Raw genomic sequence first — 24,319 nt, forward strand, 5'->3', positions numbered from 1 at the left:
AATATTCTTTTTTTATATATATTTTTATTTATTTATTTGACAGAGAGAGACACAGCGAGAGAGGGAACACAAGCAGGGAGAGTGGGAGAGGGAGAAGCAGGCTTCCCGCGGAGCAGGAAGCCGGATGCGGGGCTCGATCCCAGGACCCTGGGATCATGACCTGAGCCGAAGGCAGACGCTTAACCGACTGAGCCACCCAGGCGCCCCGAGGACAAAATATTCTTGTTCTTCTTGAATATTTCCCCATCCGCCTCCATGGCAGATTGCCAAAACTGCAGAACATTCAGTGAAACAATTTCATATTATGGATCCACATCACCACTGAATTTAACCTGCCACTCTAATTTATCTGAAACTTCATATTACGGATAAGAACCTCCACTTTTTTGCTCATTACCAGAAACATTAACTACTCTTTGTCATGGAAAAAAACTGGGATACATCACAAGAATTACTCCACAAGCCTAGAACTTCAAAGTCTCTTTGAGATGGGGCTATTTGCTTGCCAGCTTGGGGACTCACTCCCACATGCTAGCCTCGAAGTGTGTGTTTCATCAGAATGATAAATTACAACATATCATGGAGCTTTGAGTTTGAAAGAACAACAGTTAAATCCTGACATGCTAAGGGTTGGCTGGCCTGGGCTGACTCGGACTCCAGGTGCCAAGCCAGGCCCTACACGAACCGGCCATGGGCTCTTGCTCAGGTCACACAGTCCTTCGGGGCCCCACCTTTCTTATCTGTGCCCTGACCATTCCCCTGACTGGCTGGAAGATCACTGTTTTGCAAGGCAGCGGGTTCCATTGTTGCTCAGCTTATTCCAAAGTCAAAAGGTTCTTCTGCAATTTGTGCCCAAGTGTGATGCTCTTTCTCGGCTGCTCACTCTCCCTAGTTGTGCCTTCCAGAAAAAACACAGAAAAGCCTCCTCCCTCTTCAGACAGCTTCCATGTCCCCCTTAAATCTTCTAGAGTTCCCATAACAGACTACCCAAAAATGTACTATAACTCTTAACAAATAGGAGATATTCAATAAATGTAAGTTAAATAAATGAGTAAGTGAATGGAGGGGTAAGTGCTTGAGTGAGCACAGATATTAGCATTCCTGGGCTAAGTACAGTTGACTTTTGACAGTTACTACATTAACACCTGCAGTTTTAACTATTCATAATGACTCTAAAGGCCCACTCCTTATAGTAATTGGTCCTTTGGTTATGGCAAAAAAAAAAAGTCTGGATTGATGCTACCAGGCTGGTATGACATTTAAGTCATTTAAATCGCTTAGTTCATTTTGATTTATGAACACTACAACAAAAACTTATGATGTACTACATGCTGGCTAACTGAACATGAAAGAAAGAAAAAGAAGAAAGAAAGAAAAGAAAGAAAGAAAGAAAGAAAGAAAGAAAGAAAGAAAGAAAGAAAGAAAGAAAGAAAGAAAGAAAAAGAAATGACCGTTTACCTCGTGAGTGAGCCTAGCTGATACTCCAATATTCAAATCTCAATTTGACTTTTATTATGTGTGTGTGGTATAGGGCAAATGATATTCTATTGTGGTATCAGAAGTTCTGGGAACTTACAAGGATCTTAGGTCATATTCCTCTCAAATTATAAAGGTGAAAGATTTCCAAAAGGATTAACAAAGAATCCAGTCAATTGACGATTTCTCATTATCCGATGCCTATGACAACTGTGGAACTGAGCTCTCCTTCAACCTTCTTTTCTTAGCTGGGTCATACCATCAGATCACACAGGGATTTTCTTTTTTTAAAAGATTTATTTATTTGAGAGAGATTGAGCATGAGCAGGAAGGGCAGAGGGAGAGGGAGGGAATCTCAAGCGTGGACCCCAACATGGGGCTCGATCCCACAACCTTGAGATCACAACCTAAGCTGAAATCAAGAGTCAGGGGCTTAACTGACTGAGCCACCCAGGTGCCCCAGGGATTTTTCATATGAACTGTTGTTGGCATGCAATCCCTTTTGCTTTGTATATGCCTACTACATTTCAAAAAAGGAGACTCATCTGGGGCTCCTGGCTGGCTCAGTCGGGGGAGCATGTGACTCTTGATCTCGGGGTTGTGAGTTTGAGCCCCATGTTGGATGTAGAGGTTACCTTAAAAATAAAATCTTAAGGGGCGCCTGGGTGGCTCAGTCGTTAAGCGTCTGCCTTCGGCTCAGGTCATGATCCCAGGGTCCTGGGATCGAGCCCCGCATCGGGCTCCCTGCTCGGCAGGGAGTCTGCTTCTCCCTCTCCCACTCCCCCTGCTTGTGTTCCCTCTCTCGCTGTGTCTCTCTCTGTCAAATAAATAATCTTTTAAAAAAATAAAAAATAAAAAATAAAATAAAATCTTAAAAAAAAAAAGGAGACTCATCTGTCTAAAAGAAAGATGGGCTGACTATTCCATTGGCCTCAGAGGAAGATGGCACCTAGGTGGACATTACTTCTCAATTATGCGTGTCAGGAAACTTGACCATTTCAGAGCAGTCATGGCCGTTCGGGCTCTAAGGCCTGATTTAGATAAATCTAACTCCTGAAAGATTGATATATAACCTAAAATGCCGTTTTAAAATTTCTAGTAAGGTCTACAGTGCTATAGCGACGACAATACTTATGTCTAATATGAAAGTGATCCCTTGTAAAAACCCAGGGAAGCCTAATGAAAAGTTTGCTCAATTGAGCACAGATTCTAAACCAAGGGAACTGAATATTCTGGACGCATATAAAATATTCCTCCCTAGTACTTAAGTATGCATGTCAACTAAATACTGCCTTTCTCCCATGGTCTGGGTAAACATGACAAATCCTTGTTCTCCAATTTCTCTTTATCTAGCCTCTAAGCAGACTACCCACCTCCTATAAATCTGTTCTTTCTCTAAACAGAAGAAAACACAATGGCTTAGGTTATAATTTTCTGAAGTTAAGATTCCAAGCTTGAAGATATTCTCCCAGCTATCATGATATTAGTAAAAGGCTCTCCAGTCCTACATCAGCTAAGCATTTGGAAACTCTCTCTTAAACGGGTGACCGTTCGCTTATTTTAGTTTTCCAATTATTTAATAATTTGAATAGAAAATGCATGCACATTGTAAGATATTTCTTTTCAAAAGATAGTTTAAAAAGCATATAGTGAAAAGTTCTCTCCCTTCCTGATCTCCATCTCCACTGTTATCAGTCTCTTTCTTTTTCAAAGAAAATCCATACATTCTCTTCTTTCATATTACATGAATGGTAGGATGCCAATTGCACTGTTGTTCCTTCTTATAGAATTACGTTATTCCTTTTAACAGCTGCAGAGAATTCTGTCACATGGATGTATTGTGTTCAAATAGTCCCAGTAACAACATACATTTAGATTCCAGTCTTTGCCATCACGAACAATGCTGCAATAAATAGGACTTTTATTAAATGTATTAAAATTTTAAAATATAAATTTATTTATTAAATAATGATGTTTAACATTTCACACCTGTGCAAGTACATCTCTGGATATATTTCTAGATCTGAAATTACATTTTTACTATAATTAATATTGTCTTATATGTTCCCATAGCATTGATACAATTTATATTCCTACCAGCAATTTATGAGGGTGCCTATTCCCATATACTCACCATGAAGTGGAGCGAGCAAGTTCATTAGTCATCAACCGCTGTGTGACAAATTACCATAACACCTAATAGCTTAAAACCACACACATTGTTTCACAGTTTCTGTGAGACAGAAATTTAAGAGGAGCACAACCTAGTGGTTCTGCCTCACTGCTCCTCACGACATTGTTGACCAATGCTACAGTCATCCCAAGGCTAAATGGGGCTGGGCGATCCAATTCCAGAGTGTCTCACTCAATGACTATGGACAGAAAGCCTCGGTTCCTTGCTGGCTGTTGGTTGGCAGGACACTCAGGTTCTGCCATCTCCACTTCTCCCCAGGGCTCCTTGAGTGTCCTCATGACATACCAGTTGGCTTTCCCCAGAGCAAGAGATCCAAGAAAGAGAGCAAGTAGGAAACTGCCATGTCTTTCATGACCTAGTCTCAGAATTCTGTCACAAACCATCGTGTCTAGTATGTTTTGCTCATTACAAGTGAGTGACTAAGTCCAGCTGACGCTGGGCTTTCATTGGAGGGAGGAAAATTAAGTTCCCTCTCTTGAAGAGGACGAGTATCAAAGAATTTGTGGTTATATTTTAAAACCAACAGAGTGAGTTATCAATCTTCTTTTTTTTTTTTGCCAATCTGATAGGTGGAAATGGTATCTACTGTGGTGTTAATGTGCATTTACTTATTATGAGTGAGACAGTATTTTTAACAGCTTCACTGAAGTCTGATTGATATACAAAGGGCTGCACATATTTAATGTGTACAGTTTGAGGAATTTGGACAGATGCAGATACTCACCATCCTGTCACCATCGCATGTAATAGACACATCCAACATCTTCCAAAACAAAATTGACAAATCTTAGCTAGAATAATTAAGAAAAAAAGGGAAAAGGCTCAAATTAATAAAATCAGAAATGAAAGTAAAGACACTACAACTGATACCAGAGAAATAAAACGGATCCTCAGAGACCACTATGAACAGTTACACGCCAACACGTTGGACAACCTGGAGGAAATGGACATATTCCTGGATACACACAACCTATTCAAACTGAATCATGAAGAAATAGAAAATCTCAACACACTAATAACGAGTAAGGAGATTGATCAGTAATTAAAAACCTCCCAGCAAAGAGAAGCCCCGGACCAGACAGTCTCATTACTAAATTCTGACTTGTTGTGTAAGAATCATTCATAAATTCTTTCTGCAAACTTTCTGTCCTGACCTTTGTTGAATTTTCACTGGGGTTTTGGCGTTTAGTGTTTGTCTATGTAATTATTTTTTCTGTTTGTTGATTTCCTTTGTGCTGGGAATTTTTTTTTATGGCATGCCCACATCGTTTATGGAATTAAATTGTTCAAATGTTTCTCATCTGGAATGTCTTAGAAAGACCTCCCCTCTGAGATTGTTATTTTTTAAACCCACCATGCTTTTTTCTGTATGTTTATGACTTACTCCTTTTACATTCAAATTTTTGATTCATCTAAAATGTCTTTTGATATAAGGTGTCAGGGAGGATACCAAATCTTACTTATTATTTTTTTCAGAGGCTGACTACCTATTTTCACCAGTATCATTTATTGAATATGTGTTATTTTCTCTTTATATCACTTAGTGTCCTGCCAGGAAATCTGAAAGTACTCTAGAGATTTCAAGCAGAGGAAAACTTAAAGCAATGAATTAGTGACAAAGACATTGGACGGGCTAAAGAAGCAAGGCGAAAAGGGATATTTCTCTGTGGCCGAGAAGCCTCCAGGGCTCTGGGCTGGAAACCACCAGTTGATGCTCACTGTTGAAATGCTAGCCACACAGTCGTTTCCGTTTTTGTAATCTCAATGCAAACCCTGAGCAGGAACCCAGAAACTTCAACTCTAATGATGCTGCTGAAACCACTACCACTCTCTCTAATACTGGTGAAGCCCAAATGGCCCCCCGTCGATGGGATTAACCGCAACCAGAAAAGGCACTAGAAGCATAAACATGGTCCCTTCCTTCACTTGCCTCTTAATCCCGACCAGCGTCACCCATTCGCAGAACTGAACCAAAGGAAGATGATGAGCCCGGAAATGTCAGGCATTGGCTTCCAGCCAGCACCTTTGTAACACATGAGGGCAGGGAAGGTTAAGAATGGAGCAGAGGGCTAACAACGAGCCCACCCACTGATTTGAAAAGCCACGTTTATCACACAATAAACGTCTCCACACATGAGGGTCTATTTCTAAGACTTTCTATTTTTTTTTTTTTCATTAGTCTAGTTAAGGTTCAGTGTCATACTGTTTTGAAGATTATGTTTCCATATCTGGTACAGACAGTCTCCTCTCATTGTTTTTTCCTTTTTAGAATTTTTTTTTTAAAGATTTTATTTATTTGACAGAGAGAGACACAGCGAGAGAGGGAACACAAGCAGGGGGAGTGGGAGAGGGAGAAGCAGGCTTCCCGCGGAGCAGGGAGCCTGATGCGGGGCTCGATCCCAGGACCTTGGGACCATGACCTGAGCCGAAGGCAGACGCTTAACAACTGAACCACCCAGGCGCCCCTCCTTTCTGGAATTTTCCTAGCTTTCCTGGATTGTTTGTTTTTCTGTATAAATTTTAGAATTAGCCTGCCTGGTTCCAAAAAACTCCAGTTTGTATTTTATTGAAAGCATATTACAATTTTAGCATACCTTAGGGAGAATCAATACCTTTATGGTGATAAAATTCCCTATCTATTCATTCAATACATGATTCATTTGCTCCAGTATCCTACTGTGATCTTCACTAGTATTGAAAGTTTTCTTTCTATACATCTTGCACATTTCTTGTTAAGTTTATTCATAAGTATTTTGTGTATTTTGTATTTGCTGTTGGCGTCTCTTGTTCCGATTGATCATTGTTTGCACATGTGAAAGCTCTTGGTTTCCATATGTGATTGTTGTTCAGTTATCTTTGTTCAGAATTCCCTGATAATACCAGCATTTCAATGTGCTCTCCCTTCGATTTTTGAGGCAAATAGTTATGCTATCCGCTAATAACTATAATAACTGTAATTTCATGTCCTCTATTTCAACTTTTAAACTACTCATTTCTTTCTCTTCTCTAATTGTGCTGAATACCACCAGACCATGAAAAATTGTACAAGTGATAGTGTGTCCTTTCCTTATTCCTGATTTCAATAGGAATGCTTCCACTCTGTTGTGCATAATGCTGGGTTTTGCATAACAGAATATCAGTTGATCCTCATTTTGTCAAAACCCTTTTTTTAAAATGGAGAATGGGTGTTCAATTTTCTCAAAAACCTTTAAACACTCATAAAAATAATCATATGATTTTTCTATTTATATCAATTAAAGTGAAATACATTAATAAATATGCAAATATTGAAACAGCCTTGTATTTATGTAATAAATTCCTTTGGTCACTTAGTATCAGTCTTTTAGCATGCTATCTGTTTGCACATACTTTGGGCTTGTTGCATTGATTGTCATGAGTAAGGTCGGTCTGTAGTTTTGTGCGTATGTGTGGATAGATGTATGCTCTTTGCCCTGGTCCATTTTAAGTTGATTTTTACTAGCTTCACTCTCAGATAGTGACCTTGCTGCCAATTTCCTCAGGGGTTCCTTACACCAGTCTCCTGTATGCCCATTACAATGAAACTAATCTCTTACACATAAATATTGGACTTGATGTTTATTCCTGATAATTTTGTCTTAAAATTTCATTTTATTGCAGCAACCTACCAACATCTTTTGATTACTGATTTTCCTCCTTAAGTTTTATTCTGTCACTTAAAGACACATTTGGAAAAAAATGAAATAAAATAAAGACACATTTGGCAGATGGGTCAAAAGCCAGTTAACAGACTAGGCTGTCACTTCTCACTTACCTTGTGAGGAAATACAGAAGGAAATCAGAATCAGGTAATGCCTCTCCATCCTATAAAGGAAGGAAACATAGGAAATGCTTCCTAGAGCCATGTCAGGTGACCACCTGACCCATCAAGGCCGACTGCTGCCAGGAAGGAGGGGGCTGTGGAGACAGGGAGTTCAGAGAATTTCTAAGGTCATTGCTTTGGTTTCTAGAGGTGTTTTTCATTGTTGTTTTTTTTTTTTTTTTCATTAAGTCAGACAGCAGAAAGCATGCTGTATACTGGGACTGAGGGCAATAAGTGCGAGGTCATTTATGATTGCTCACTCCAGTTCTGACTTATAGCTTCAAACATTCATACCTTTTAGGGTCAGGAATCAGGAGCCAGCCTGTCAGAAGCCATTTGCCATATTTGCTCAAGATTCCTACCCTATATGATGGGAGAAGAAAACATGATTCCAAGGGATGTTTCATGGACTGAAAAACAATGAAGAGTTCATTTTGGAAGCTATCACAGGATACAATAAGTGTGACTTTTCATTTCTGATAGACTTATTCTTTTAGGCTCTGCCTACAATGCCAAAGCTGTTAAAAATAATAATAATGGCCAACCAGTTATTTTGTCAATCTAAAACAAGATCTGAACACACGTTTAGAATTATTTCTTCTCGGTGAATTGATACTTCTGTCATTATATAATGGCCCTTGACTGCTGATAATAATCCTTGTTCTCAAGCCTGCCTTATCTAATATTAGTAAATCCCCTACAGTTCTTCTTGTTATTGTTTACAGGATATATCTTTTTCTATCTCTTTAATTTTAATTTATCTATGCCTTTAGATAAGTTTTATATTAAGGTATAAACTTGGGATAAGACTCTTTTTTTTTTTTTTGCCTGTGAACATCCAAGATCCAATGTCATTGTTGGAAAGGCTATATTTCTTTCATTAAATTACTACTGAAACTTCATCAAAATCAGTTGGCCATATTTATGTGAGTCTATTTATGAGTTCTCTATTCTGTGGGTCTATGATCTGTGGGTCTATCCTTCCACCAATACCACACAATCTCAGTTACCATAGTTATATAAATCTTGAAATCATGTAGACCAATTCCTCCCACTTTATTCTTTTCCAAAATTGTTTTACCTATTCTAATTTCTTTTCCTTTCCATATTAATTTTAGAATAATTTTGTCTATATCTACCAAAAATGTTTTTCTGGACTTTAGATAGACATTGTATGAAATCAGTGTATCAGTTTGAGAACTGACATCTTTATTATGTTGATTCTCCTAATCCACAAACATGGTACAGCCCTCCATCTATTTAGAGTCCTAATACAGGTATATGATTAGTTTTAGTAAAAACTGCCCATTGTCCATAATGATTGTAGCAATTTACACTCCCACCAGCAATGTATGAGAATTCTAATTCCTCCACATCCTCATCAACACTTTTTCATTTTGGCTATTCTGATGGGTGTGTAGTGATGTCGCATTGTGGTTTTGCATTTCCCTAATGACTCGTTACACATTATTTTTAATGTATACTGTTACATTTTTATGTTTTTTTCCAGTTTTGTTGGTATATAACTGACATATAGCATTGTGTAATTTTAAGCTATACAATTGTAATGATTTGACATATGTAGACATTATGAAATGATCACCACAATAAGTTAACATCCATCACCTCACATGTTCACAATTTTTTTTCTTGTGATCAGAACTTTTAAGATCTATTCTCTTAGCAACTTTCAATTACACAATACCGTATGATTAATGATAGTCATCACCTTGTAAAGTATATCCCCAGAACTTATTTATCTTATAAGGAAGTTTGCACCTTTGGGCCACCTTCCCATTTCCTCAGCCCCCAGCTCCCTCTTTTTCCCCACCACCCCTGGCAACCACAGTTCTAATCTCTGTTTCTAGGATTTTGGTTTTTTTAGATGCGACATATAAATAAGATCATACAGTATCTTTCTCTGACTTATTTCACTTAGGTAATGCCCTCAAGGTCCACCCAAGTTGTTGCAAATGGCAGGATTTCCTTCTTTTTATGGTTGACTAGTATTCCGTGTGTGTGTGTGTGTGTGTGTGTATCTCACATTTTCTTTATTCATTCATCCATTAATGGACACTTAGGTTGTTTCAATGTCCCGACTATTGTGAATAATGCTGCAAGGATTATGGGAGTACAGATTATGGGAGTACAGTACCTTCAACTTTTTGAGGAACCTCCACACTGTTTTCCATAGTGACTACACCCATTTACAATCCCACCAACAGTGCATAAGAGTTCCAGTTTCACCATATCCTTGCCAACACTTACTATTTCCCATCTTTCTGATGATAGCCATTCTAATAGGTATGAGGTGATACATTGTTGTCATTTTGATTTGCATTATCCCTGATGATTAGTGATGTTTCCCCAGAAACTTTTGTTGTTCTCAGGGGTAGAACAGAAAAAAAAATGTCTTCTCCATCTACCTAGAAGGGGAAGTCCTTGTTTTGGTCTTTTTAGTTTGGGTTTGGCTTGGGCTTTAATTGTGCAGATCATGCATAATTGTGCAGATCATGCACAATTACCTGCATGTTTTTGCCACCTGGCAGAGAAAGCCTTAATTAAGCTTTCTGGTGATAATATATAAGGTGGCAATAGCCTGTTTAGCAAACACTGAAATCAATAGAAGATGAGTCTTTTCCATGTTTATTCTGTTCATATCAAAGAATGAATTACACTCACATATTCCTCGATTGCTTATTATATATAAGCCACTGTGCTTGGTTCTGGGTGTACAATTAATGAACAAGGTATTGTTCCTGCTCTCAAGAAATTATGGCCTGGTAGAACAAACAGAAAAGTAAAGTGATATTTTAATACATTGTACTAACTACTATAAAAAGGGTAAGCCCAGAGGAGGGCTAAGGAACCACAAAAGACTTTATAGATTAAAAATAGCAACAACAAGAAACCAACTTTAACTTAAAAATAAAGAAGTTTAGGGCTCCTGAGTGGCTCAGTTGGTTAAGCGACTGCCTTTGGCTCAGGTCATGATCCTGGAGTCCCAGGATCGAGTCCCGCATCGGGCTCCCTGCTCAGCAGGGAGTCTGCTTCTCCCTCTGACCCTCCCCCCTCTCATGTGCTCTCTCTCTCTCATTCTCTCTCTCAAATAAATAAATAAAATCTTAAAATAAAATAAAATAAAGAAGTTTAGTGAAAGGGTATTGAATACAAGCAGAGTCAATGGAGCAGCTAGAGAAAGAGGTTCATGGAGACAAATCAAGGCAGTTTTAAAGGGTTTGGAAATTGGAACCCAGGTAGCGTCTCTGAGCCGGAACATTCCCATCAGAGCCCTGCCAGGGGCATGGAGGAATTCCGATTTCTTTCATCTGGCATTATTTATACAAGACTCAATGTCCTGGAAGAAAGCAGCTGATTGACCAGCTTAGGTCCCAGCTTGTCTACCTGATTATACTGGGGCCATGAGATGAAGAGCTAACTCCCTTTAGGTTCTGTGATAGGAGAAGACATTTCGTTTTACCATCACCATCTAACTAAGGATACACAAAGGAAAAAAGGGCTAATTATCCAAAAAGAGTGAGGTTGCTAAAGAAAGGCTGAATGCAGCCCAAAATGACAAAAGTCCATGGCAACAGGTAAGATGACGTTGATTCTGGGGAAGACTTAGCTAGTCCTGGAGTGGGACAAGAGTATGTTTAAGGCAGAAAAATGGACATGTGCAAAGTCTGGAACAAGAGGCAGCATGATAAATTTAGACAAGTAAGGTAGGTCTAAATGCCTAAGGCACAGGTGGGCAGGTATAAAGAGGCCAAGAATGGGAGGAGATGATGTTAGACAGGAAAACAGGAGCAAGGTGATACTGTGTCTTCAAGACGAGTGAAAAGCTCAGAGTTCATTCCTAAGGATGAGGGAGATGTTAAAATGTTTTATGTAGGGTTATGACATTTTCATTTTTGAGACATGGCTTTGGCCATTGTGATAATCAGGGAGAGATGAAAGGAGCCTGAGCCAGGACGATACTGAGTGGATCGAGAGATGTGATTAATTAGACTTAAGGAAGGAGGGGGTGAGGGAGAAGGAGGAGACAAGATGATTCCCAGGTTTTTGGCTTAAGTTTCTGCATGGATAATAATGCCATACACAGAGAAAGGGAATTAAGGTGGGGGAAATGAGTTTGGTGTTGGACATACTGAGTTTAAAATAGATTGTTGAATATATGGTTTTGAAGTAAAAAAATGAGATTTAGACAAAAGATTTAGGTTAGGTATCCATCATTATAGAAGCCAGAGTGACAAAGGAAACACCCCTGGAACAGTGTACAGAGTGAGAAATGAGACCTTAGGCCGGAACCCTCACAGCATCAACACTTAAGGACTGAGCTGAAGAAAAGCAGTAGCCAAAGAGAATCACGAGGAAGACCAGAGAGGTAAAGGGGCAAATGGAGGAGTGGTGTCAGGGAAGCGGACGTAGGGGACACGTTCAGCACGAGGAAATGGCCGATGGTGTCAGATGGTGAATAAAGTAAGGGGGGGAGAAGTGTCCGCTGGATTTGTCAACAAGGAGGTGGCTGGTATGTAGAAAGTTTCAGCTGAGTGGTGGGAGCAGTTGGCCAGACTGCAGGGGACCAAGGAGCAAGGAAGGGTAAGGACATGGAGACAGTGCGGCTCACGGGCACTTGATCCTACTGCGCGTGAAAATCCTGCAGAGCTTTGGAGACTCTGGGCTCACCTCTCCAAATGGAGATTTGATTAGACCAGAGTGAATTTACATGATGCATTAGTTTTCTCTTGCTGCTGTAATGACCATAAACTTAATGACCTGAAAGGACACAAATTTATCTCACAATTCTGTAGGTCAGAAGACTGACATGGGTCTCATCGGGCTAAAAATCAAGCTGTCGGCAGAGCTCTGTTCCTGTCTACAGACTTCAAAGAAAATCTGTTTTCTTGCCTTTTCCAGCTCTTGGAGGCAACCCCTATGTTCCTCTTCAAAACCAGCAACACTGCATCTCTGTTCTTTCCTTGCATAGTTATAATCCCTTCTTATTCTCTTCCTCTGCCTCCTTTTCCACTTTGAAAGACCCTCAGGATTCCATGTAGGGCCCACCTGGATAACCCAGGACAGTCTCCACACCTCAAGATCCTTACTTTAATCCCAGGGAAGGTAACAGCACCTGGGGATTAGAACGTGACCATCTCTGGGAGGCTGTGATTCAAATTGCCACACATAACGTAAAATTGTCAACACCCCAGGTGATTTTCCTGAGCAGCCAGGATTAAGCAACACCAGAAGGAGAAAGAGGATGATAATGGAGTTAATAGTTCTTTGGTTTTGTCTTATTTTTTTTAATGGGGTGTGCCATGGTTGAAATAAAGATGATTCATTCCAATTCCTAGCTCCTGTTTTCCAGTGAAGTCTCAATAGCAAAATTGTTAGAGAAGAACCATTTTTACTTGACACCTTTTAAAGAGGCCCAGAGCTCTTTTCCCCTTCTTCACTTACTCAAAACATGACATGTTCTATGAAGCTTCCAAACCCATAGTTATAATTAAAAAGATGAGCAAAAGATATGCAGTTGCATGCTCGAGGTGAGCCTGAAGATAGCCAAACCTAGATTTATAGAAAATGAGCTTTTCAGAGACAGAAACTGAAGAGGCTAATCTGAAATGAGGCACCATTTCTCCCCCTACAGCAGCCTGGGGTTACTTGAGACTGGTCTTTTGTCAGCACTGGGGACTCAGAAATGAAAGAGCGCACATATTCAAATGCCAAGTCTGCCATATTGCACAGAGAAGGCGAGCATGTGTTTTGGTTGGAAGGGGAAAGAGTGTTCAATTAATCCCGAAATGTTTGCAAAAACAAATGATGGGCAAAAAGAAAACTAAACTTGAAAGGAGTGTGATTTCTTTATGAAAGACCCATCTCCACCAGCCTGGCAGCCACAAAATAAACACGTCAGCCAGCCAGGCCGGAGCAGATAATTAGGAATCAACAGCAGCACGTGGGCCGATTTCGTGGAAACCAAGGCAGCGTGGCAGATGGGCAGGCCCCAGTGGCCCAGCACCCCGGGTGTGGGGGAGGCTGGGCCAGGCCTCCCGGGGGTCTTCCTGGGGCCCAGGAACCAGCCACTTCCCCCTTTCCCTGGGGCCATCATGGGAAGGCGCACATTCGGACTGCGCGTCTGTCCCCGCCTCAGCTCCCGGCCAGCGACAGAGGAACCCAGGACCAGAGTTAATTCAGCCCTGCAGGGATCCCACAGGCCTGTCAAAGCGAGGGGATTCCTGCCTGCTCTTCAGACGCTTTTCCCGTTCTGGGCACTCCCACGATTGCAAAGGATTTGAGGGCTGCCTTGCCGGGACCCCTTAACTATAGGGGAGAAAGAGCCACCAAAAAATACACGTATTCTGCTTAAGCGATTGCCTCATCGTGACATTTTTTTAGAAAATGAGGATTTACGTAATTCAGTTAAGGCCAATGCTGATCTACACAGAGCACAGGCTGGGGTTTCCAAGGGCACCTCCACGCCCCGCGGCGGCGCTGGGTCACGGACTAGCCGCGCCGTTGCGGCCGGACTTGTGCCTGCCTGACAGGAAGGCACCAGCCTGACGGCAGGGACGCAGCCAGTCCCCCGAGGCGGGCCACTTAAATGCCTGCTCTGCACCGACCCCATAGAAGATTGGATTTGCGTGGCTATCAGAGACCCTGTCAACCGCCAGTCTGGGGTGAGCATGTTGGAACTGACGCAGCCAAACAGAAGGAGGGCCCAATATTCCCAAGCATCCGCACTCCGGCCCAGACTCCCGCCCGCCCCTTGCTCATTTCCTGAGGGGTACGGGCGGGCTGGGACTTGACCCGCAGACAGCGGTGCGTCTGTATCGGGCTGGGCTCTCTCCTCCCGCTTTCCCCTCACCCCTTCCAGCACTCTCCGGGCTCCCAGCCTCCGCGACCATACTCCCGCGGCTCACCACTCGGCCGTGCCTTCCTCCTCTGCTCCTCCCGGGCCAGAGCTCCGTCACAGAAGACAGGGTGTCCTGCATGACCCGTTTTGGCGAGAGAGTCCCCTGCCGGCTCCCCACTTCTGTGGGTAGACCGCATCTCCCTGCCCAGAGTGGCCTCTGCTCTCGGCACCCCAACTGGGGGCTCTCTGCAAAGGCTCCAGGAGTCTCTGCACCCCTCTGACCCAGACGGTCTAGTTTGTTACTGGAGTATATTGCTTCCAGACTTTTCTCTATGCATTTTCACATACCTAAAGAGAGGTTTGTGTCCAGGTCAGCTGTCTGTCTGTCCTTTCCCTGGTCTGCTCCTCTCTCTATGGGCACCTTGTCAGCTCTGCCAATGGAAGGCACTGGTGGGAGATCGGAGGGCAGGAGCCAGGAAGAAGCCCCCCTCCGCTTCCTACGGCATCTCCTCCATAGCTTGTGACCCCCGTGTCCGGCCCATCACCGTCAGCTCCCAGAGTGTCTCTGATTCTGAAGGCCTGTCAGTACGGTCTTCTCTCCTGGTCTCTCTCTAGCAGAGAGATGGTAGCAGCTTCCCACTGTTACTAGTCACCGGGTGAGCTCAACATCTTTTACTTCTCCCTTTGTTCTTCCACCTCCGGAAGCCAATATCCGGTATTAGATTCACTTATAAAATCATCCGAGCCATTTCTAAGTGTACAGTTCAGTGGTGTCCAGTCTATTCATCTTACTGTCGATTCGGTCTATTTTAAACAACTAGAGACGTTTCTATTTTCCCGATTGACGTAGCTTGTGGAGTGGTTTTAAGAAACAGATTCTCATAAGAGAATTCTGGTTTGGGTTGCTTACCTGTTAGAACATGAATATAGTGATGATCTCCTTGCAAATGGAAGGAGTATGTGGCATGCAGCGGCAACACCTTCCTTAAATTATCACCGGCAGCTTGCCTGGGATAACATGCCAGTTAAGACAAGGCTTTGGGATCTCAGGAACAAACTGAGGGTTGCTGGAGTGGTGGGGGGCGGGAGGGTGGGGTGGCTGGGTGATGGACATTGGGGAGGGTATGTGCTATGGTGAGCGCTGTGAATTGTGTAAGACTGATGAATCACAGACCTTCACCCCTGAAACAAATAATACATTACATGTTAATTTAAATAAATAAATAAATAAATAAAGGAAACTTTATTTAAAAAACAAAACAAAACAAGGCTTTGGGAAATCAAGTAACTCCCACCCTCAACTGCTGTAAGCTGTCAGCGGGCCTACTGCTTCCAGAGGTGCAGAGAGCTTACAAAAGGAAACTATGAGCTCAGGCACAGGTACAGAACCATCGAGCTACTTCGGTGTATTTAAAAGAATCTCCTTTTTCTAGTAGCCACGGGGTAGACAAGGGTGAACATTTGGCTCCAACCCTAATTGCACGTGTTGCAGAATCACAGTGTAAGCTGAACACTAAACCTAGCCATGTCTCATATGTTAATGTCAGGGCATTATTTGAAAATGACTGGGATCCTGACCCTTGAGAGGGGACATTTGGATGACACACTTAGAACCTTGAACCAGAAAAAAACCCTGAACCTTCCTGTCCTACGGAGGCAGTCCATCGTCCCTTGTCTGTGGAAACAAGCTTTCCCCTACTCAAAGTCTCTGTAATGTAATGATCTTACCCCAGGAAGCTTCTTGCAATGGGATACTAGTCTCCTCAAGACCCACTCCTACTAGTTCTTTCTGCCTCTGGATTCATAAATGGGATCGGATCCCACGGTACTCTAGGTGCGTTCTGAGAAAAGGCATTTTATACACCACAGGAAAAGTAAGATCTTGAGAGGACACCTGGAGAACAAGTGTGCAATCAGATTCTAAGGGTGACAGCCAAAGAACAAAAAATCGCATTAGATGAAGCTGAATTTGTCAATAAGGACACACTTAACTCAAGATTCCAGACTTCCTGTTCTGAATCATGCAGCTGAAAACAGTTCCAACAGTTTCTTTGATTGGTTGACTGAAACTTGGATGCAGCTGCCTACATTCAGTTACATCGGGATGCCCCAACTTCCCTGGTACAGTGAGCTTTGCATATTTGTCAGAGCCAATGTCCATGGATTTAAGGAATGCCTCATTTATCAACACGGTATTTCATACATTCTGAGCAAGTAATACATTTTATAGCAAAGGAAATGGTTTCCTTTGATGGTTTCACACCCATGGAATTAATTCACTGACCTTACCATACACCTCAATTGCCCAGAATTAGCTGGCCAGACAGAATGGCTGGGTACAGACCCAGTTACAGTGCCAGATGGGAGACAACACCCGATGAGCTGGGTACTATCCTGTAGGACACCATCTATGCTTTGAACTGCAATAAATGGCTGCTGCTCTTTCTCCTGTAACCAGGTCACATGGGCAAGAGAACCGAGGGGTGAGGACTGGTCCCATTCACTATTATATCCATTTCCAGAGGTTTGCTTCCCGTCCCTGCAATCTCGGGAGTTTTTCCCAAGGCTTCCACAGGGAAGAGGAAGGGGAGACTGCCATCTAGCTATTTGGATTTCTGCATGCCAGTGGATCAACAGACAGAGGATGGGGTGGATTTCAATTACCAAGGGGAGATTGGGTTGCTACTACACAGTGGAGGCAAAGAAGCATCACTGGAGTCCAAAGGATAATCTCACACACCTCTTAGTGCTTCCAAATAAAAATCAATAGAAGAATACAGCAATCCAATAAAGACATGGCCACTGAAGACTCAGAACCTCCAGGAACTGTGATTTTAGTCACCCCACGGGGTCAAGAACCCTGATCGGGTGGAGCGCTGGCTAAGGGCAAGGCAACAGGGGATGGGTGGTGGAAGAATGATAAATACTAACTGTGATAACTAACTGTGATAAATATCAACTGTGGTCCCATGACCAGTTATAGAAATGATGACTCTAGCAGTTACGAATATTTTGTTATGTTGATATTATTCAGTTCTTTCTTCTTTCTTTCATTTTCTCCTGTTGTTTTAGGATAAGTGTTCATGATATTTAACTTTACAACTAAGTCGATAAGCCATCAGATTGTGAGAAACCACATCCATACCTTTGGGAAAGATCATATCAACTGGAAAGTATGTGCTTGAAATAGATGATGACAAATGATGGGACTTTGGATCTCCCCTTGATAAGAGGGTGAGAACTTTGGTTTATATGACACATACCTCATGTCAGACAGAAGAAAATGGATGCCAGGTTGCAAAAGAAATACACTGTATAGGTCAAGCCCGTCTGCTTCACATCCACTTTCTGTTCCTCTTTTGCTCTATTCTGTACTTCAGGAACTACAACATTCCATAGGCTCTCTTTCTTCCTGGCTCCCAAGTAGAAATGACCAACAGGTGGTGATAGGAGAAGACTGGAGTGTGGCAGGAGAGAAGCCAAGGCATTTCTCCCCCTCACTCTGCTTCCAGTGGCATCTCTCGTAGTTGTTGAAATTCCTCCATGGCTTCAGACCTCCACGGAAGTGACCTAGCACCTGGGCTCTGGTAATACTCTCTTCACTTTGTCTCTCCAATGTAGAGGGGCTTTTCACCTTTGTAAGAAATTCCCTTTTAAATATTTATAGGGCTTTATATCCTGCTGGTTGGACCATAACTGATAGAGTTTGTTTTAGTATATTATGTTATATAAGTAGGCTATACATTGTTCAACCCCTTGTTCTTTAATCCTACATTGTATCGGGCAACCTCCTATTTTAGACAAATAGATCTAACACACTTTTTAAAAATAATTCATATACCATAAAATGCATCCTTTTAAAGTATATGATTCAATGGCTTTTACTATATTGCCCACAAAGTTTCAAAACCACCAGCACTACCTAATTCCAGGATATTTTCATTACTGCCCTAAGAAATCCTGGATTCATCAGTAGTCACTCCCCATTCCTTCCCTCTGCCTGATCCCTGGAAATGAACATTCTACTTTCTGTCTCTGTGGATTTGCCTATTCTGGACATTTCATATAAATGGAATCATACAATATGTGGCCTTTTGTGTCTGGCTTTTTACACTTAACATGTTTTCAAAGTTCATACATGTTGTAGCATGAATCAATGCTTCCGTTCCTTTTTATGGCTGAGTTATATTCCATTGTATGCACGGGTATACCACCTTTTGCTTATCCATTCATCAGCTGATGGACCTTTGGGCTATTTTCACTTTTCATCTATTAAGAATAATGCTACTGTGATATTCATGCTCAAGGGTCTATGCGAACATACATTTCAGGGCTCTGGGTTATATCCTGCTGGGTCATGAAGTAACTCTTTGTTCACCTTTCTAAGAAACTACCAAGTTTCTTCCAAAGCAGCCGTACCATTTTATATTTCTAATTCATTCTTTTTAATAGCTACATAACATCCCACAATATAAAAATATTAATGTTCTATGATGAATCTAACACTTCCTCTCTTAAATACATTTAAATTTTTTCCATTTTTTCATGATTATAATTAATCATGATCATGCATGAACACATAACGTTGTATACTTCCATAGGTACAGGGATTCTTACACGTGAAATTGCTGGGTCAATTTAATTTTTTGCTTTAAAAATTTTTTGCTCTCCAAATTTTTGCTTTTTAATTTTTTACTGTTTCAATTTTTGCCTTGAAATGTGCCACTGTACCACCAAAAGGTTGCTACTAATCTACACTCACACAACAGTGTATGAGAGAGCGAAATTTTCCCACGTGCCTAATACTGGGTATGTTTTTGTTTTTGCCAATCTGATAGGGACAAACTTTGTCTTACTGTTTTAATTGCCTTGCTCTGATCGCAAAGGAGTGGCAGTAACTGCTTTTTCAAGTACTCATATATTTATTACCCAAACATATATAGATTGGGTGATTTCTAAGATCCTTTACCGCTGTAAAATTTGACTTGTGTGATTTATGCTCTGGCAAGAAATGATGGTTATGACAATGCTGGCTGAAGCCAGAACCGGCTTTATGGAGCATGTGATTGTTTAATTGTGTTTCCTAGGTGCTGGGACGGCCCACATGCTCACCAACGTCCTCCTACAGGATATCCATTAATAGAGCCACATCTCTTTATATTTAGCCCAAGGCAAAAAATGCCAATGCCCCCAGAAGAGGCACAAGTTAGCACACGGGGATCAGAGCAAGTTTTACCTAAAATTAGGCAACTGATGTTTGTGAGGGCAAAAGAACCTGGAAGACTACAGGACAGAATTGACCTACTTCGCATTTTTACCAAAAGTCACCTGTTTCCCAGAGGGGAGACTGTGTTGTCATGAAATGGGCCTTAAATATAGAGTCAGAAGATTTAGGGTGTGGTCCTGACTCACAACACACTCATGTGAGGTCTTGGGTTATTTCCATACTGCCTCATTTTTCTAGTCTACTAAGTGGCAATATTCCCTGTTACACCAAATTATTACAAAGTTTAAATAAGAAAATGCAATGGAAAAAAAAATACAGTGTTCTCCCTCAAAGCCAGTGAGAGCTATGAGTTCTCTCCCACACCCGGGGGCCCCAGAAACAGCAGAGCTGGGCCGGCAGTCAGATGCAAGTGCCTGGCAACTGTACCCCTCCACTTGGGCCACAACCCCAAAATGACTCTTCTGAGAAGCACACAGGTGAGAAGAGCCACACGCGACCATGCTCACCCATTCCAAAATTCAACACACTTGGGCTGAGGTCCCTGTGCCAGGTCTTTCTTCATCTCCTAAAAAGATGAAGATGGTAATTGAGGTGCCCAGATGGGCTTTGTTTATGTTTTACTAATTTCTCAGGTTATCATATTCCACTGTGTTTCCTCTGTTGTTGCTATTATTTTACAAACTCTTCCTTGTAAATCAAAGTGGTGGCTAAACTTGGGAGACAGCTAGCAGCCTGGCCCTCGCCTTATGCCATAGAGAGCCATCTGCCCAGAGTCCATGCTCTCCAATCCCTAATTAAAAATTGTGATAGGAAGCCCCTAGGGCTTACATCTCCTATCCCCATGACATCTAGATGTGACCATGTAACAAGTTTTTACCCAGAGAGAGTGTGAGTTTGAATCACATGTGTGATTTCCTGATCAGAGTTTGTTTTGTTTTGTTTTAAGGTTTTATTTATTTATTTGACACAGAGAGAGAGAGCGAGAGAGAGTGCACACAAGCAGGGGGAGTGGCAGGCAGAGAGAGAGAGAGAAGCAGGCTCCCTGCAGAGCAGGGGAGCCCGATGCGGGGCTCGATCCCAGGACCCTAGGATCACGACCTGAGCCGAAGGCAAACGCTTAACCAACTGAGCCACCCAGGGACCCCTCCTGAGCGGAGTTTTTGAAAAGTGGGAGTACCTGCTTCACGTTCCCTTTCATCTTCTGCCAGCCGGACACAGATGATCATGTGGCTGAGAGAATGGCTGAACCGCACAGTGGAAGGAATCTTGGTCCCCGGGGAACCACGATGAGGAAATCTGGCTGGCCTTGACTATTATTACTATTATTTAAGTGAGAAATAAAATTCTACTATTTAATTTTGAAGTCTGTTTGTTCCAGCAGCTGCCATGACTTTAACATCCTGCCTGAACACATTTCGCCAACATGACCATTTGAATAAACAAGATACTCACAAACCTCATGACACTCCCAATAGACATCTTCATTACAGCCTAGAATTTTCTTCAAACAGAAAGCTCATTAAATTACCCTCATGTCATAGGACAGCTCCATTCTGCTACATCCAGCAATTCTTGGCTTGTGCTTTGAAAATCTCTGAAGCATGAGGAACAGATGTTTTACAACAAAAACTTACAACAAATATGTTGATTGTATGTTACCGAAAATTATCTGGAAGTGTGCAAGATTCAAAGAAATATTGTAAGAATAAGATCAGTCTCATCCAGGAGCCTACAGTTTAAAATGGGAAGGCAAGATGTTTATATAAATAACTCTACTTCAAGACAGTATGTCTGGTTCTTACCAGGAATAGCTGCCCTAAGACTTTTAAAGAGGGTGAGATAATTTTTATTTGGGGGCAGTAAGGGAAAGCTTCATGGGGGAAATGGGATTTGAGCTGTGGCTTGCAAGGTGGGTGGAATTAAGTGGTAGAGTCATGGATGGAGGCCAACAGAAATTAAAGTGGCAAGTTAAGTTACTGTTATATGCTAGACATCTAGAAGGTCTTGAATGGCAGCCTGAGGAAGTTAGACATCATTATAAAGGCAACAAGAAGCTGGTTATTTTAGATCTCCCTTAAGTCCTAAAATGTTAGAGCTAAATATGTGACTTACCCATAGCAAAAGCCATGCAGCTGCCTGTTCTTTTCAGAAATATACTCCAAGCCTGCTCTGTTTTCCTGTGGCCTACTTTCATGGTCCCTAAATTTCAGTAATTCAAATGCCACCTTCACAGTTTCATTCCATTCCCATGTACGGTTTACACAGTTATTACTTAATATTTTTCTTTAAGGCTACTTCTCATTTCTTTCTAAGCAAAAAATATCTGTGAAATTACAGAGTAGACTACATACTAGGTAAAATTTTTTCTAATGTATCATCAAATAAATGTATGCCTATTAAAAGTTTAATAAAAGTGTTCTTCCGTTTGCCACCGACATATGCTCAGGTCCTATTAGTGGCTCATAGGTCACAGTTGGAAATCAGGGTCCTGCTCTGAACCAGCACACACATCCTCCCTCCTGAATTCCCAAGTCACTTATCTGTCCACACTCACTCCCCCATCTTATTGGGTCCATGGTTGGGCTCAGTAACTGATGAGTAGGTAATGTTGCCACAGATATTCCTAAAATCTTACTTGGATTCAACAAAATGAAAGTTTTTGCTCACAACACAGGTAAGACAGCCTTCCTCCATCTCATAGCTAAATTCATCTAGAATGCAAGGCCTCCAGAGTCACCATGGTGGAGAGAGAGAGAGATAGAGAGAGGAGCTGGAGATCATTTGGGTTTATTGAAGCACCAGGTTTGGAAATAGCCAAATTTCCAATTTGTGCTCACATCCCATTGGCCCTGTAGGCCCAACCCAGCTGCAAGGGAGGTTGAGAAATACAGCCAATCTTACAGATATTAGTGAGCACCGAGGGATCTCCACCACGGTAAACTAATTACAACTGACCTAGAGATCCTGTGGGTCGTTGCTCCAAAACTGCCCCAGGATAGAGCTGGGTGTCTCAGATCTGCCCTTTCTAGCTTCCAGAGGCCACACACGTTCCTTGGCCCCTGGCCTCCTTCCATCCTCAAAACCAGCAATATTGCACTAATTCTTTTTCACACCTATCACTTTAACACCAGCTCCTCTGCCTTCCCTCTTCCACTTTTAAGGATCCCTGTGGGATGACATTGGATCCACCACGATAGTCCAAGATAATCTCCTCATCTCAAATTCAGCTGATCAGCAATTTAATTCCATCGGCAACCTTAATTCTCCTTTGCCATGTAACAGAACCTATTCACAAGTCCTGGAATTTAGGACAGAGACATCTTTGGGGGGGCCAATCTTCTGTTCACCACAGAGGCCAACAGGCCATAACCAGGCCACGGACATGTTTTGTTTCATCAGCCTGGTGTTTCCTTTTCCTTTCCTCTTTTAAAAAATACCTTTTGTATTGGGATATTTTATGTATTTTTAATATAGCTTCTCTTAAAACCTCAAGAGATCTAGGAACAAGGGCCTGGATTCCCTCATCAAAACAATGGGCTGGTATTACAACAGTCAAGATATAGAAGCAGCGCAAGTGTCCATCGATAGATGAATGGATAAAGAAGATGTGGTACATATAAATATATGAATAATATGATAGATGTTAGATAAATATATATATATATGGGATATTATTCAGCCATAAAAAAGAATGAAATCTTGCCATTTGCAATGACATGGATGGAGCTAGAGAGAAAATGCTAAGCAAAATAAGTTAGAGAAAGACAAATACCATATGATTTCACTCATGTGGAATTTAAGAAACAAAACGGGGGCAGGGGGCGGAAAGAGAGAGACAAACCAAGAAACAGACCCGTAACTATAGAGAACAACTATAGAGAACAAATGGATGGTTACCTCGGTTACAAGGAACAAACTGATAGTTACCAGAGGGGAGGTGGCTGGGGGGATGGGCTAGATGGGTGATGGGGATTAAGGAGCGCACTTGTTGCAATGAGCACCTGGGTAATGTTTGAAATTGTTGAATCATGATATTATACACCCAAACCTAGTATAACACTGTATATTAACTATTACGGAATCAAAATTTTAAACTTAATTAAAAAAAAAGAAAGAAACAATGAGCTGGTGCCACGGAGTGGCTGCCCTGTTTAAAATGGGGCATGGGCCCCCCTGATGCGTGACTTCGGCCACTTCCTACTGCCACACACTCCTGGCCCACTTCAAATTCTGTGACCTGCCTTACCCCCCCCTTTAAACTTGCAAACTTTGCACCAGCTGTCACTTCACTCTGTCCGTGGTCTTCAGACCTCCACCCTCTGTTGGCAGAACGCCCCTGGTTCAGGAGTCCGCCATCTGCACAGGAAGTCCCGAGAGCCCTTGCTTCTGACTCTAGAACGCTCAGGAGGAAGGCCGAGCTGCGGCGAGACAACCGAGAGAACCGCAGGCACTCGCGGATCCCGCCCCGCCCTCCCCCGGCCAAACCTTTCAGGCCTCTGCGTCCTAAATCTGCTGGAGAAGCAGGGACCGAAGTGCATCCTAGAGCAAGCGACAAAGTTTTAATTTGCTGTCGCTTGAGTAATGCGTGTCCCTCTTCCTTTCTCTCTTCAGTCCGTGCTAAGACACCTCCTCTGATGAATTTCTTGACTCTGACAACAGGCCCCCTGCTGGCGCCCGTCCAAGCGGCACGCTGCGCGCTTTCACTGTCCTCGCGGGCTTCAG

General features: G+C 42.1%; 1 long non-coding RNA gene across 9 annotated transcripts in view; it reads right to left on the minus strand.

The window, feature by feature from the left end:
- Positions 1-603: 603 nt before the first annotated feature.
- The window catches only part of LOC115940666 (uncharacterized), a 138,215-nt gene continuing 114,499 nt past the window's right edge, over positions 604-24,319 (minus strand). For 4 of the 9 annotated variants that reach the window (XR_014146744.1, XR_014146745.1, XR_014146742.1 and 1 more), the window contains 4 exons: positions 15,281-15,552; positions 7,464-7,606; positions 4,395-4,461; positions 604-3,379 (listed from right to left, as the gene is read on the minus strand). This is a non-coding gene — a long non-coding RNA (uncharacterized LOC115940666). Of the gene's footprint in view, positions 3,380-4,394; positions 4,462-7,463; positions 7,607-7,805; positions 7,875-15,280; positions 15,553-24,319 lie in introns of all 9 variants that reach the window. The other 5 variants (XR_004075397.2, XR_014146743.1, XR_014146741.1 and 2 more) reach the window with 3 other exon arrangements.

The sequence above is a fragment of the Leptonychotes weddellii genome, chromosome 7 (assembly GCF_054177405.1).
Source record: "Leptonychotes weddellii isolate Sample4059 chromosome 7, ASM5417740v2, whole genome shotgun sequence".
NCBI lineage: Eukaryota > Metazoa > Chordata > Mammalia > Carnivora > Phocidae > Leptonychotes > Leptonychotes weddellii.